The sequence below is a fragment of the Poromitra crassiceps genome, assembly GCF_964638095.1.
Source record: "Poromitra crassiceps genome assembly, contig: HAP1_SCAFFOLD_141, whole genome shotgun sequence".
Lineage (NCBI taxonomy): Eukaryota > Metazoa > Chordata > Actinopteri > Beryciformes > Melamphaidae > Poromitra > Poromitra crassiceps.
This window is the reverse complement of record NW_028152224.1, coordinates 312501-326590: the sequence shown is the minus strand read 5'-3', so window position 1 is coordinate 326590 and position 14090 is coordinate 312501.

Genomic DNA, 14090 nt, shown 5'->3' with positions numbered 1-14090 from the left:
TAACAGTTTTGCATGCCTTCATTTGGTTTGACAGTTCAGAGTAGATTTGAGTTAAGTTGTAAACCATTGATGTCATTCATGAACACATGACATCACTGATGATCCACAACTTAAATGATCAACTCTGAATAACTGTCCTACAAAGCTGGTTGTAAACCGGCAGTGTTCCTTTAAAGCCCCCCTCCAGTCAGTTTTACACCTGTGTACAATCCTGCTGTACACTAGAAATGAAAAACTGCACACCGTCATCAACTACGTCACCAGTCTAATATATGCACTAAAGTTAGTCTATTGGTAAGATGTCCTGTGTTTTTTGGCCGAGCTTCGCTCACACCTTCAATAAGATCTTCATCTCTCTTCTAGCCGGTTAGACCAGAAACAGTATGGCTGCCTCCACTCTGCTAAACGTTCACCCAGAAGCCACATATTGATATAAATATCAGCATAACCAGCCAACAGATATGAAAGCTGGTGGGCATATAAGCAAAATAAATTGAAAGAGTACCTCGAACTGGTTAAAACTTACTATTGCGGCGTTTTGAGCCAGAACTAACTACGTTAGCAGACTTAGCTAACCCAAGCTAACGGCAGATTGTATTCACTGTAATATTGTATATTATTAATATGACGGGTGACGTGAGCATTGACAACCACAAACGCTGATGTCAGCACCCGTTTCTAGCGTGTGAGCTCATTTAAGACTGAGCCCAAACTAAGGTTATTTCTCAACAAAATGCAGTGGAAAACACTATATAATTGGCAGAGCAGGAAAAAACACAGATAGATGAAATATCTTAAAAATGACAAAACTGGCTGGAGGGGGGCTTTAAGTAGAATAAATCCATACAGATAACCAAGAAATACTCCACATACTGATTACATTTCTAGTGTGATTAGGGCATGGTCAAGCTGGAGTGAGTGTACTTTACATTTCTGATAATTTTCCAAACCATCCATAAGATTGTCGATTAATTTTCCTTGGTTTCAGGCAGCCATTGGTGTCCATTCATTTGTGAATCAAATTCCAGATACTTCAAGATGACCATGTCTGAGCGGTTATTTGCTTATCGAATAACATTGTAATTTTAGAACAATGGAAAAGTGGTAGAATGCAATTTACAGCATCTGTAACAGGTTTCAGGCCTCTCCCAAGTACTGCTGCAACTAACAATTTTAGTATCATTAAAGAATAATCAAACAATTATTTTAGAAATTCTCAGAAATGACAAACGATTTAAAAAGTACCGGTAGTTAGAATTTCCAGTCAAAAGTGACTTCAAATCCCCCCCCCAAACCGACAGTCAAAAATAATGAGTTATGTTGGAGGGGGTGGGTGGGTGTCTTTGAAATCCTCACTTTTTTTAGAAGCAGATATATTCGGAACTTCTGCATACAAAACAAAACTATAATGGTTTGATTAGCCAAATATTTATTTCAGTCAAGAAACAATTGCTATACTCTACTCAAGTTGTGATGTACAGAAACCAGTGGCTGACTGAAAGTAGAAAATCAAACCCACTTCCATGGGTTAGAGGAGTGCTTTTTTATTTTATGCATTTACCTGTGGTGTGCATTGGAGATCAGGCGTACTTGGAAAAAGAAGCGAAGCCGTGTCTGTCCTCTTTGTCACCAATGGCCAGATCTCTGTCTCCTTTAAACCGCGCCGGAACTGTTTCACTTGTCTGGAGGTTCTCTGAAGGACCTGCAAAATAATTTCATAACAACATAATGCCAAGCAGCCTTACACATCTTCAACTCTGCTCTTATAATAAACCTATCAATCCCCACGTGTGCAGGCAGGGTGCCAAACTTTTCTGTCCACCAGTTAAAGTATAGAGAAACTATTATCAGTGCTAATGTTTCAAAATGTGTTTTAATGGCCGTATATAGTTCAGAATTAACCCAACATAAAATTCTGGGAAATAATTCATATTTTACGGACAGAAGTACATTTTAATTTGACTTTACCATTTGTGAATGTACACATTGCAGATGAAAAACCATTTCACACAGTACATACAAGTCTCTTAGTTATTGGTCAATGTTTGAAAGAACAGTGTTGGCCAGCTTTTGATGTTAAATTCTTGTCACTACATTGTGAACTACTAGCATTTATGCATTGAGGCTTAGCTGAATGTCTCCCTATCCATTTCTAAGGGAAAGCAGAATAAAGCCTGCGGTGAAAGTGAAAAGAAGCTTAACTTCTCTCCCTCTTTATTTCAAACCACAGGATATCACATTGCCCATCCTGACTGTACAATTAACACAGGGAACAGAAAAACATTGGTACTCAAATTTTTAAGAAACCCTGAGCAAACAAAAAAATTATAAAATAAAATACGGACCCCAGAGTCTGAAAATGGATGAGAGTAAGGGTGGGAACACAGCAGTGACCGCACAAACTGGATACATTAGGTGGGACTGGAGCAGGACCAAGCCCGGTGCCGATGAATGCCAGGCCAGAACACCTGTCCACAGGCAGTTGAACACTGGACAGTGGGGTGGGGAGGGAGTAGAAGATAGCAGCACACAATACTCACAGCATGAAGAAGAAGTTGTTCCAGAAGGTATCTCCTATTCTCTGATGTGACTCGAGGGAAATCCCAGGACACTGCCAGCTCATTGATAGAGCCCTGCTCTTCCTCTGACAATTCCTTTGTGCCATCCAGCTAATAATAAAAATGAGAACAAATTAATTTCACTAAAAGTTAATTTCCACATTAATAGGGTCATATTTATTTAATTTATACATTAAAGTCCCATTATCTAGAAGCCCTTTTAGACTGGCCAAAAATCCCACTAATATCCACATACTAGTGGCATTTTCTTCAGTCTAAAAGTTTCCAAGTCGGGCCGTTTAGCCGATAGAGTATTTTGACACATTTGCTGCTTCGTTTGTTTAAACACCTTTTTCTCCTCCAACGTGCATCAGTGAGGCTATTTACTTGTTTAAATGACATTAGTTTGACATTTTTAACCGGAAGTTTCCATTTTGTTTTGGCTGGTGGCCTGACTGCATCTGGACAGCCGTGCGAGAAGGCAAAAGGGAGGGGGAAGAGACAGCCCACAGGTGTGGAGAAACGCGGGTTGAGAGTGCGATATAAAAGTTTAAACGGCGATGCTGCCGCTGCCCCCCCGGTTAACAAAAACATGTGTACTAGTGGGACCTTTGATGTAAAAAAGGTATAGATATGCCGAGCATCCTGGCACTTTTATAGGTCCTACTTATAAATCCAAGAACTTTCAAGTACATGATTTAATTTGTTTTAATTTAAGCACTTTAACCACTGACCAGTGGCAACCAAGCTAATGGGACTTACAGCTCGTGCAAAGTAGAACTAGATTATGTTAATGTAGATCTGCACAAAAAATATTTAAATTGCATTACTCCAAATTCCTGAAAGTTCCAATAATCCCCCCAAAAATTGGATAAGTTTATACCAACTTGATTGTGTCCTGGATATCAATGTCAGCGACGTCCTCAATCTCTATTGGTGCTTCTTCTGGAGGTCCACCAAGCAGCACATGGAGGATAGCAGGGCTGAGACCACCAAAGCTTGGCCCACCATGTAGGAATGAGTGTCCAATCATTTGACGAGCAACAACAAACAAATCACCGTCCAGTAGGTCTTTGGATGTTGAGGGAATCAAGTGCCCATCCGCACCATTGAACAGAACACGTTTGGCACCTCCTCCTTAAAGTAAGAAAAAAGTGAAATCACAGAGGGTAATGTAAAGAACCGATATTCTTCTGCCATCCAGCATTGGCAAAGGAACTATTAGTTAGCCACTGGATACTCTGGTTGACTAGGCTACAGGTTAAAAATGAGCTAATTTATATTCACATGTACACATTAGGAAAAGTGTTTTGGGGGTAAGTTACACTTTAAACATCAAATTCAAGGATTTTCCAGTCCAAAATCCCTCAAATTGAAAGACCCAACATGCATAGTTTTGAGACACGGACCAAAGTTAATTACTGTTACAACACAGGCAGGCTTTACAGACACTCAAGACAATTATAGAGGCGTCACTGCACTTCTCAATGGTGCCATTTTACAGTGATGGCAGACTGTGGTTTCTTGCCTTCTATATAAATTCTAGCACTTTACATGACCCGTGTCTATTCTCAGAAACATTCAAGGCCTTGGTTTTTATTTATCAAATTGAGAAACTCAGGATTTCAAGGGCATGTGGGAACCCTGGTCAGACCTACAGTGATCCAAAAGGAATTAATCATAAAAACAGCTCTGAAATAAATGCATATTAATTTTTGCTTACCGATAGTAAAGCCATTCACAAGTATGGACATGGCTGTGGCAAAGTAATTACGAATAACACCATCACCGACTGCTGGATCTCCTAAGCCAACAAAACCAAAACATCAGTGAACAGAGAATAGTTATGAAAATACTGTTTGCCATTAGTGTAGAAATCCTATGGAATTATCTGCAATGTCATCTAAAGACATGACACCTCTCCGTAACATAAACCTTTTTAACAATCATGCTCTGCCCCTCGAGTGTTCCCAACATTCCTCGTTAAGGGACAGCTCACCAAAAAACAAAATTCTATCATCTACTCACCCTCAAGACAGTTTAAACAGGTAAAGTTATTCCATCTAACACAGGGGTTCCCAACCTTTTTTGTGCCAAGGACCGGTAGACACATGGAAAAAAGTCACGGACAGGTTCTCTATTTTAATGGTTTGTTATATATATTTACTCACCAGGTGGCGACAAAGGGCAAATAACGGCCTTTTGTGTTGTACTGTATGTAGCCTACAGTATTGATGTTTTTGTTTCAACTACAAACATAAATGAAAAACGTCAACTTGAAACTATGTTTCAACTACCACACAGCGTATATTATAGCCTATGTTTAAAAAAAAAAAAAGGACTGGTACTGGTCCACGGCTTGGTGGTTGGGGACCACTGATCCAACACAGGGAGGGTGGCAGCACAACTGGAGAGTACTTGTCACCATTGACAATGGTTGTACTGTACTGAAGTCAATGGGGACCTGTGTATATATGTATATCTATATATACACATATGCATACATAAACAGTACACACATTTATTTTTATATGTACCATTTACCTTTCATTGTGCACCACAGAGGGGAACCCCAGTCAACACTGGCCGTCTTATAGAAAGACAGGATTGCCCTTTCCCGGTCTACTGTGTTGTCGTTGAGATCCAAACAGATGCGTAGTGGGTCTCCGGTGAAATGCTGATTCAAAATGTCCTGTTTGAATCGCTTTGCAGCCTTTGAGGGATCTGGTTCCGTTCTCCAATCTGCGAAAGAAAGGAATGACCTGGCTCAGTTCTCCAATCAAAGAAAGAAAAAACATCTATATATATATAAATATAAAATTTGTATTTAATCCATATGTAGAGATCAACAAATTACTAATGTAGTGTAAATTTAAATTAACACACCAGCAAAGCCCCTCTCTTCAATTGGATCAACCTCTCGCAATGCACCGCTGACCACATCGTTTCCAATACCACCCCTATCAGTTCTGACATCCTCATTTCTGCTTGATGGACCTGGCAGGTTCTCAGGTGCACTTTAATTCAGAAACAGATTAATTTCAATGTATATAACATATGATCTGTGTGTGCACACTTATTTTATTTATGTTGGGGGGGGGGGGGGGGTGGAAACTTGGATATATTTGTAATTACTTTCACAATGAAATTTGATTACCTTTCACCACATGAACTGGCATGAACTGGCATGAACCACATGAACTGGCTCCTCCCTCCGGAGCGAGGGAGGAGGGAGGGTGTTTTACTGTAGTGGCTGAGAGAGCGTAGTGGCACAGTGCTCCAATCAGGTCGCGAGGCACATTTTTTGCAACATCATCCAATCAGGGTCTCGCTCTCGTAATGTCTGTCTTGCTCTCGTTCTGCCTCATACCAACATCCATAGATTTTGGAGGTCCCCGAGCGGCCGTTAGCTGATAAAATCCATAGATAAGCCGCACCGTTATATAAGCCGCAGGGCCAAAAAACGGGGAAAAAGCCGCGGCTTATAGTCCGAAATTTACGGTAAATGTCCTCAATGGAGACTGACAATTGAACGAATGTCTAATGGAATGGACACTGTTATGGGCAAGCCTGGGTCTCACACAATATAGTGTTGCTTGTAACACATATATGCTTGTAAGGTAGCCTACAAATGGTGAATAAAATAAAATAAAAATATTGAAAATAATTTAGGCTAAGCTGAGCACAGGCAAGGACAGTTGCAACTATTTTGCCTGAACAAAATAGAATATGGTTTTGATGTATTGAAAATCATACTGTCAGTATTTTTAAATACATGGTATACCATACCTTAGTACCGACCAAAGCCTAATCGAAAGTATCATAAGTCACGGGTGGAATGGTGGATAAACATTGCATTTCCTTTAAAGCCCTTTCTAATAAATGCCCTCCGTTAGTTTGGTAGTGCAAATATAATATTTTTAGTACAAAGGGGTTAAGAAATGCTTTCATCAGCTCAGCATTAACATGACACGGCTCTGAGTGATGAGGGAATGAAATAAAGCAGATATCCGAAAGTACAAACCAAAACACATGAGATAAACTAAACCTCAAACTACAGAAATTCAGTTAGATGCTACAAATGAGCTACACCACAGAGAGTTTTTTTTTTTAAATATGCTCTCTCCACCTTCTCCACTCTCAAGCACAGAGACATGAGTGCTCGCAGCACAGCATAATGGGGCTTCAACAGAGAAATAACGCAATGCACTTTCTTGTACAGCAAGAAGTTGGTGTGCTGCAAAGCTGATACAGATTCTGTTGATAGAAATAAGCATTTTCTGATAACCCACCTGAGATTCAGCAGAAGTGCCTGGGGGGTCGATGGTCGAGGGAGGCGCACACACAATTTCTCCGTTGTCCTAGTGAAGTAAAAAGCAAACCATTATTTGATATTGCAAATTTAATTCTCAACCATATTCAGTCAGTCACTGGATCATGTGACTGTGAATAATATGACCTGTCTCCCAAGTAAAAAGCTGCAGGCTGACAGGTTTTCCGACCAAATACTTGAGGTTAGTTCAAGTGAGGCTGCTACCGAGCGGGGTAGCTTCAGAGTGTAACTTACCATGGTAACTGACCTGGAGTTCATCTAATTGAACTTCTTGGAATCTAAAATCCCAGATTTCTCTAGTCTAAACTATGGGTTGGGAAAATTCCAGTGTTGGGCAGTAGTTAAAGTAAAGGTAAAGGTAAAGTCCCAACGATTGTCACACACCTGAGTGTGCGAAATTTGTTCTCCGCATTTGACCCATCCCCTGGGGGAGCGGTGAGCAGCAGCAGCGCCGCGCTCGGGAATCATTTGGTTAGCAACAAATAGTGAAGCTACTAGCTTGCTACATCAGCATGCTACATTTCTCTGGGGATAGCTTAAATGTAGTGAAGCTATTTTTAATGTAGAGTAGCTGGTAGCTTAGCTCACCATATTGTCAAAGTAGCTTGCCCAACACTAATAAATCTAGAAATAGGTTCAATTGAAAGTGTTTTCCCTCACACACACACACACACACACACACACACACACACACACACACACACACACACAATGTAAAGTAGCAAGCTACTTTTATTTTGGCATGGAGCCTGTAGCTGAGCGTGCTATATAATGAAAAAACATTGCATGGATGCAACTGGGACGTATCCTCAGTGATGTACCCTGGGGTCATTGGATGTTTCGGGTCTCGCAACATCATACACCCTCGCCCAGGTGACCCAGCCGGGGCTGGCCAAGCCCCAACTTACGTCCCAGTAGCTACCCACGGTCAGCCCTCTAGGAAGGGTCGAAGGTGGTCACGCGGTCAGGGCCACTCAATCCGCTGCTCCGGAACTACTCTGCCGGGACCGGGGGGGGGAAGGGCTCTGGTACGTAGAGGGACCGGGCTCTGTGGGTTGCCACCCGGCCGGGCTCATCCCTCGTCTCACCAGGTCTAGGACCTGTGCGCTGCACCAGACTCCCCCGCTCCAAACATCTCATTCTGACTACATTTTACTGGGGATAGCTTCAAAGTAGTGAAGCTATATTTTAATGTAGAGTAGCTGGTAGCTTAGCTTACTACATTTTCAAAGTTGCTTGCCCAACACTGCAAAAATCTGTGTAGTCATTTAACCTGCTTTCTGGAATGCATCCTTTGGGAGACATATTACTGCTAATACAGTATATCAGGCATTGAGGCTAATCAAACCCTAAATAAATCTAGAAGCTCATGGCAGATTAAACAAAGGTCCTCCCATCATGAAAACAGATTTTGTTTGGAAAGGAAGAATTGACATTTGACAGGGTTGATGGTACAGGTAGCCATGGTCACACCAGGATTAATGAGAATTGCTGGGTTTCATTAGTTGTTGTGGACTTCCCCCTCAGCCCCTGGGTGGTGAACTCTGGCCCATGAATTCATGCTTTATCGGTGTATAATGACAGATAATTAAATTCTCAATTACCATTGCTGGGAAGAGCACAAGATTGAGGGTAGAATCAACAGGATAACCTGGGCTGGTAGGCAAAGAGAGAAAGAGAGAGAGGAAGAGGGAAAGACAGAGAGCAAATGGATGAAAAAGTCCCAGGTTATTAGAGAAAAGATCAGTCACAGCAGCTAATTTATAAGAGCAAGACATATAAATCAACGATTGCCCGGAGATCATACCAACTACTTGCTGATAAATGTTGACATTTTGAATGTATTTAGAGCTTGTAAATCAATATCTGATACCAGACACCAGTTTAGCTTTGGCAACACTGGGCAGGTTGTTTAAAACAGTCATGTTCAATTGCAAGACATAGAAAAAGAAAATAGTATTGAAATAGTATTGTGTACATAGCATGTACAATGGTTTCCAAACACATAATAATTCTGATTACAGCAATGCAACACAGGCTGATGTCCTGGCACATGGTTTGGGTGTGACACCTTTGTTGCCTCTGACTGATGTTTAGATGCTCAATCAATACAGCTTGCTGCAGTCAACTTCTATAAGCTTGCTTACAGATGTATTCATTTTGTCCAGTAGTATGTATTACTACTCCAGACAGCTAGCCTCCATTCCAGAGTTTATCTGTCTCTGGACAGATAAACAATCACTGTCCAGTTAATCAGCTAGCTAGTCAGGTACATTAAAAATACATGTCATGGAAGTTGCCACCTATCACATATCATACGGCTAACCTCGGTAACGCTACGTAAACAACCTGACTGACAAAGACGCAATGAAACTGACAGACAGATATTGAAAGGACGATACCAAGGAAACACAACTGCAACTCAAGACAGCTTTATACCTCAAAACGCTCACTAAGCATAGACATTCTCAGCAATAATGTCATGCTAACACTAAACACGTTAAAGCGATGAATCATCACTCATAACGCTACTAATACCAGCCAATCTCTGACCCAGTACAACAGTAGCCCTACAGTAACGCCATATTCATATAAATTTGATTGATTGATTGTTTGGAGTAGTAACGTTCATAGCTATCCGATAGCTAGCGTTAACGCTCCAGGGTCTTACAATAACGTCACATAGGCCGTCATGTCACGTTCAATATAATGACTGTTATTCTATTATTACTATTACTATTATACAAACGTGCCCTTTGTACTTGCAGATTTAACGTTAGTTCGTGAAGCTAGTTTGTGAGGCTGTGTGAAGTACCTCACTCATAACGCTATTAATACCAGCCAATCGCCTGACCCAGTACAACAGCAGACCTACAGTAACGCTATATAGCGTTAAATAATAAAATGTAATGATTCATTGACATACTTTTGATAGCCCCGGTCGTGGCTTCGGCCTGTGCTGGAACATTGGCAGCATTGAAAGCTAACGCTAGCTAGCCTGGATACGTTAGCCAGCTACTAAATTAACTGTACTAAGACTGGACACGGTCTTTATAGCTTACGTGAGCTGTAACGTTAGTCAAATTACCCCTTACGCTAGCAGGTTAAATAGCGATTTAGTTTATTTGGGGAAATTGAATGAAGCAGCTAGCTAACATTAGCTAACCTAGCTAGCGTCAGTTAGCTCACTGGGAGAGCCTGTGTAGTAACATGGGGATCATGTCTATCGTAACATGCTATGAAATGGCTCCCTGGTCGTGCAGTTAAATGTCTCATAAAACCAACAAAACTTCTATTTTATGTCGATTTACTTAAAGTGGCCACTTACCTGAAGCTCGTATTGTTTCCAAACTACCAAACTACACTGCTCTGTTTGTCTGTTTGTTTGGCGGAAGAAGTTTCTGGTCAATTGTCAATTGTTTTATTCGATACGATCCGATATTCAGTGGGAGGGGACTGGGTCTAACCTGATTGGCCAGTCCGCTCAGATTTATGGCCCCAAGTTGACATGGTTGGGTGGCAGAATTCGTACTCGTAAAGAAAATCTGTACTCGTAAACAGACATCCATGCTCGCAATATGAGTTTGTCCGTGGTGCTTTCAGGGTCGCACACGAACGTAGGAAATTTGCAAGTGCTGCATTCAAGGTCGCACACGAACGTAGGAAATTTTTGTACTTTTAAAAAATATTTTTGAAGACGCACAAATTCTATCCGTGTGTACAAAACTTATTCCCAGAGGCACAAGATATGTCTACAGATACAAAAATGGGTTGCAGATGCACAAAACTTTCTCTCAGATGGACAAGATATTTTTTACAGGTACAAGTTTTATTTACAGACATACAAGTTCAAAGTTCAGGTTCAAAGTTTACAAACAATGTTTCTCAAGCACAAAATAGATATGGCACTTTATTGATTCCATACATTAGAGGCGTCGGCAGGATGAGTCTGTGAAGATGTCACCGGCTGTCTGCGTCCAAGGAAGATTCTCTGGCGACTTCCTCTTTGAGCTGTCTTATATGCTTTCCTTGAACAGTTGATACTTCTGCTTTTTGTGTCCGCTTGGAATATTGCTTTATGGGGGATTTTATTTAGCTGCCTTAAAAGGACATTTCTGTTTTTGGGGAGACACTCTATGACAGGAAATACTTAAACAGTTCAAACTGTATGTAACACTTCCCCTGCATTCACAGACGGACAGACAGACAAACACACACACACACACACACACACACACACACACACACACACACACACACACAGACAGACACACACACAGATACCCCTTAAATTCCTTATGGAGCATTGTTTAGCACACATGCAACACAGTTTCTACAAGCTAGCCAGCAAATTTAGCCTTTTATTAACATTACTCAGAAATACTGCTTTAATCATTTAAGATGAATCACTATGCTAAACATTTGCATTTGTTTGTTGCTGTTTGAAAGGAAAGACACAAATTGCACACAATATTCATACATCGCTTCATTTGTTAATACAGAAACAATTATGGCAATATGTTGCAATTTATTAAACATTAAGACTGAAGATCATCTAACTGTAAAGAGACACAAATTCATGACCTTACAGCATGGTGCATTGGCCATGAACCGAACCCGGGCCTCGGCGGTGAGAGCGCCGAATCCTAACCACCAGACCACCAGGGAGTCTGCATACAGAATGGTGTTCCTCTTTCTATCTGGATGTGTTAAACGACCACTTTCAAAATACTCCTATCTGCATGCATTTCAGTTGACTGAGGCCTTGTGGGTTGACAAGGGCCAAGAGTTTTTGGGTCTGTCAGCAATCAGGCAAATTTCATCTTTAAGCAATACAGCAATTAGAATGAATAGCAAATAGAATGAATACTGAATAACAACAACAATAATAAAGATAATAATAACAAAAATAATAATAAATGAGTAATAATAATAGTAATAATAATAGATGAATAATAATAAAGAAAACCAATGAAATTAAACCAATTATAGCTGTTGGACAGCAGTGTTTGACAAGTTAACTGGAGCTCAGCCAAACTTTATTTCACATTAGTTATCATTGTGAATCAGATTCTTATTCACAATAAAACTAATGCGACACTTATCAGGAGATGGCCGCGTGCCACCCTGCACCCTGCCTGCCCTAGTCCCCGGGCCGCAAGTTGATTATTACTGTCTGGTAGGCTGTCAACTACTTCCCTAAATGTGTTCCCATGGTGCTTTTCTTAACTCTGCCTGTTAACTGGGGTGTGAAACTGTTAACTGGGGTGTGCAACACCCTGTTACTATCTGTGGAGGGGACAATTTCATAATGAGGAATGAAGCCATTTGGTCCATTGAAACCAATAAGATATAATATATATAATAATAAGAAATACTAATATAAACTATAATAATAGGAAATGATAATATGTGAGTTTGAAGAGTTTTGAGGAGGCTGTGGCTGTAGTTTACTACAGGACAGGGTGGTAGGGGTTATCAAATAGATCTCTACAGGGGTGGAATAAGTTATCAAATCTATCACCTCTAGACTTGGGACGTAACACCAGCAATGAATAGAGATGGCATTAGTAGACATTTCCTTCATGCTAACACGTTCACTGCCGTGGACGAGTTAACTCGTCAAAAAAAAAACAACGGTTGACTGCCGTGGACGAGTTAACTCGTCAAAAAAAAATGGATTTAACCCTTTTACATCTCCTATTATAATATGGGAGCCACCGAACGTGTACAACCCATTCCACCGACCCACTAAGTGGCGACAGTGCTCTCCAGACTAGAGGAAGCCAAGCAAAAACAGCAGCTTGAGGAAGCCATTCTCATGAAAATGGATTGGCGAAAACGCTTTCGATTTCGCGCTGGGAGCTGGCGGTGGGGGATTGCAAATTTGCATAATAGATTATGGGTGCAACACACTTTGAAACACCAGCAGAAAGCCCAGAATCGCACGCAGCTTCATTCCAGCTGAGCTCACAACCGAAAACCCAGAAACGAACGAGCCTCATTCTCATACTGTAGGCGAAAACGCTTTCGCGCTGGTGCACAACGGTGGCGCACAACGGTGGGGGGTTCCAAAAATAGACTGGGTGCAAAACACACTTTGAAACACGCAGCATAAAGCCTAGAATCGCACAAAGCTTCATCAAAGCTCTCAACCGAAAACCCAAGAAACGAGCGAGCCCCATCCAGACTCGCCGACGAGGGGGCCGCCAGGGAGGGAGGCTGCTCAGACAGGCAGCAGAAACTCGCTTGTGACAAACGCTGCTGAAAGCCACCAGAGACACGCCCACGTGACAATAAACTTTGTCCACAAGTCCACAACTCTGCCCTGCAAGGCAGATTTCAGAGCCCAGATCAGTAGATCTGTAGCATGCTAGACACCGGTGGCTGTGATATCTGATCTCCAGATTATGGACGATGAATTCAATGGCCTTGTGTATTTATTTGAGCCGGTCTGGTATAATGTCTGGATGACACAAGGAGTGAGAGGGTGAGGAGCTGTTATCTATGTGACGGACACAAACAGAGCAGGCTGTCAGCAGCACGGAGGTTTGTTACATAGCTAATTCATGTTCTCATAATGATATAACAACCATAATAAACTAATTCATGTTCTCATAATGATATAACAACCATAATAAACTAATTCATGTTCTCATAATGATATAACAACCATAATAAACTAATTCATGTTCTCATAATGATATAACAACCATAATAAACTAATTCATGTTCTCATAATGATATAACAACCATAATAAACTAATTCATGTTCTCATAATGATATAACAACCATAATAAACCTCATGTTCTCATAATGATATAACAACCATAATAAACTAATTCATGTTCTCATAATGATATAACAACCATAATAAACTAATTCATGTTATCATAATGATATAACAACCATAATAAACTAATTCATGTTCTCATAATGATATAACAACCATAATAAACTAATTCATGTTCTCATAATGATATAACAACCTTAATAAACTAATTCATGTTCTCATAATGATATAACAACCATAATAAACTAATTCATGTTCTCATAATGATATAACAACCATAATAAATTAATTCATGTTCTCATAATGATATAACAACCATAATAAACTAATTCATGTTCTCATAATGATATAACAACCATAATGAACTGCAGCGTGACAGAAAAGATGTTGTTTACAGAGTGCATT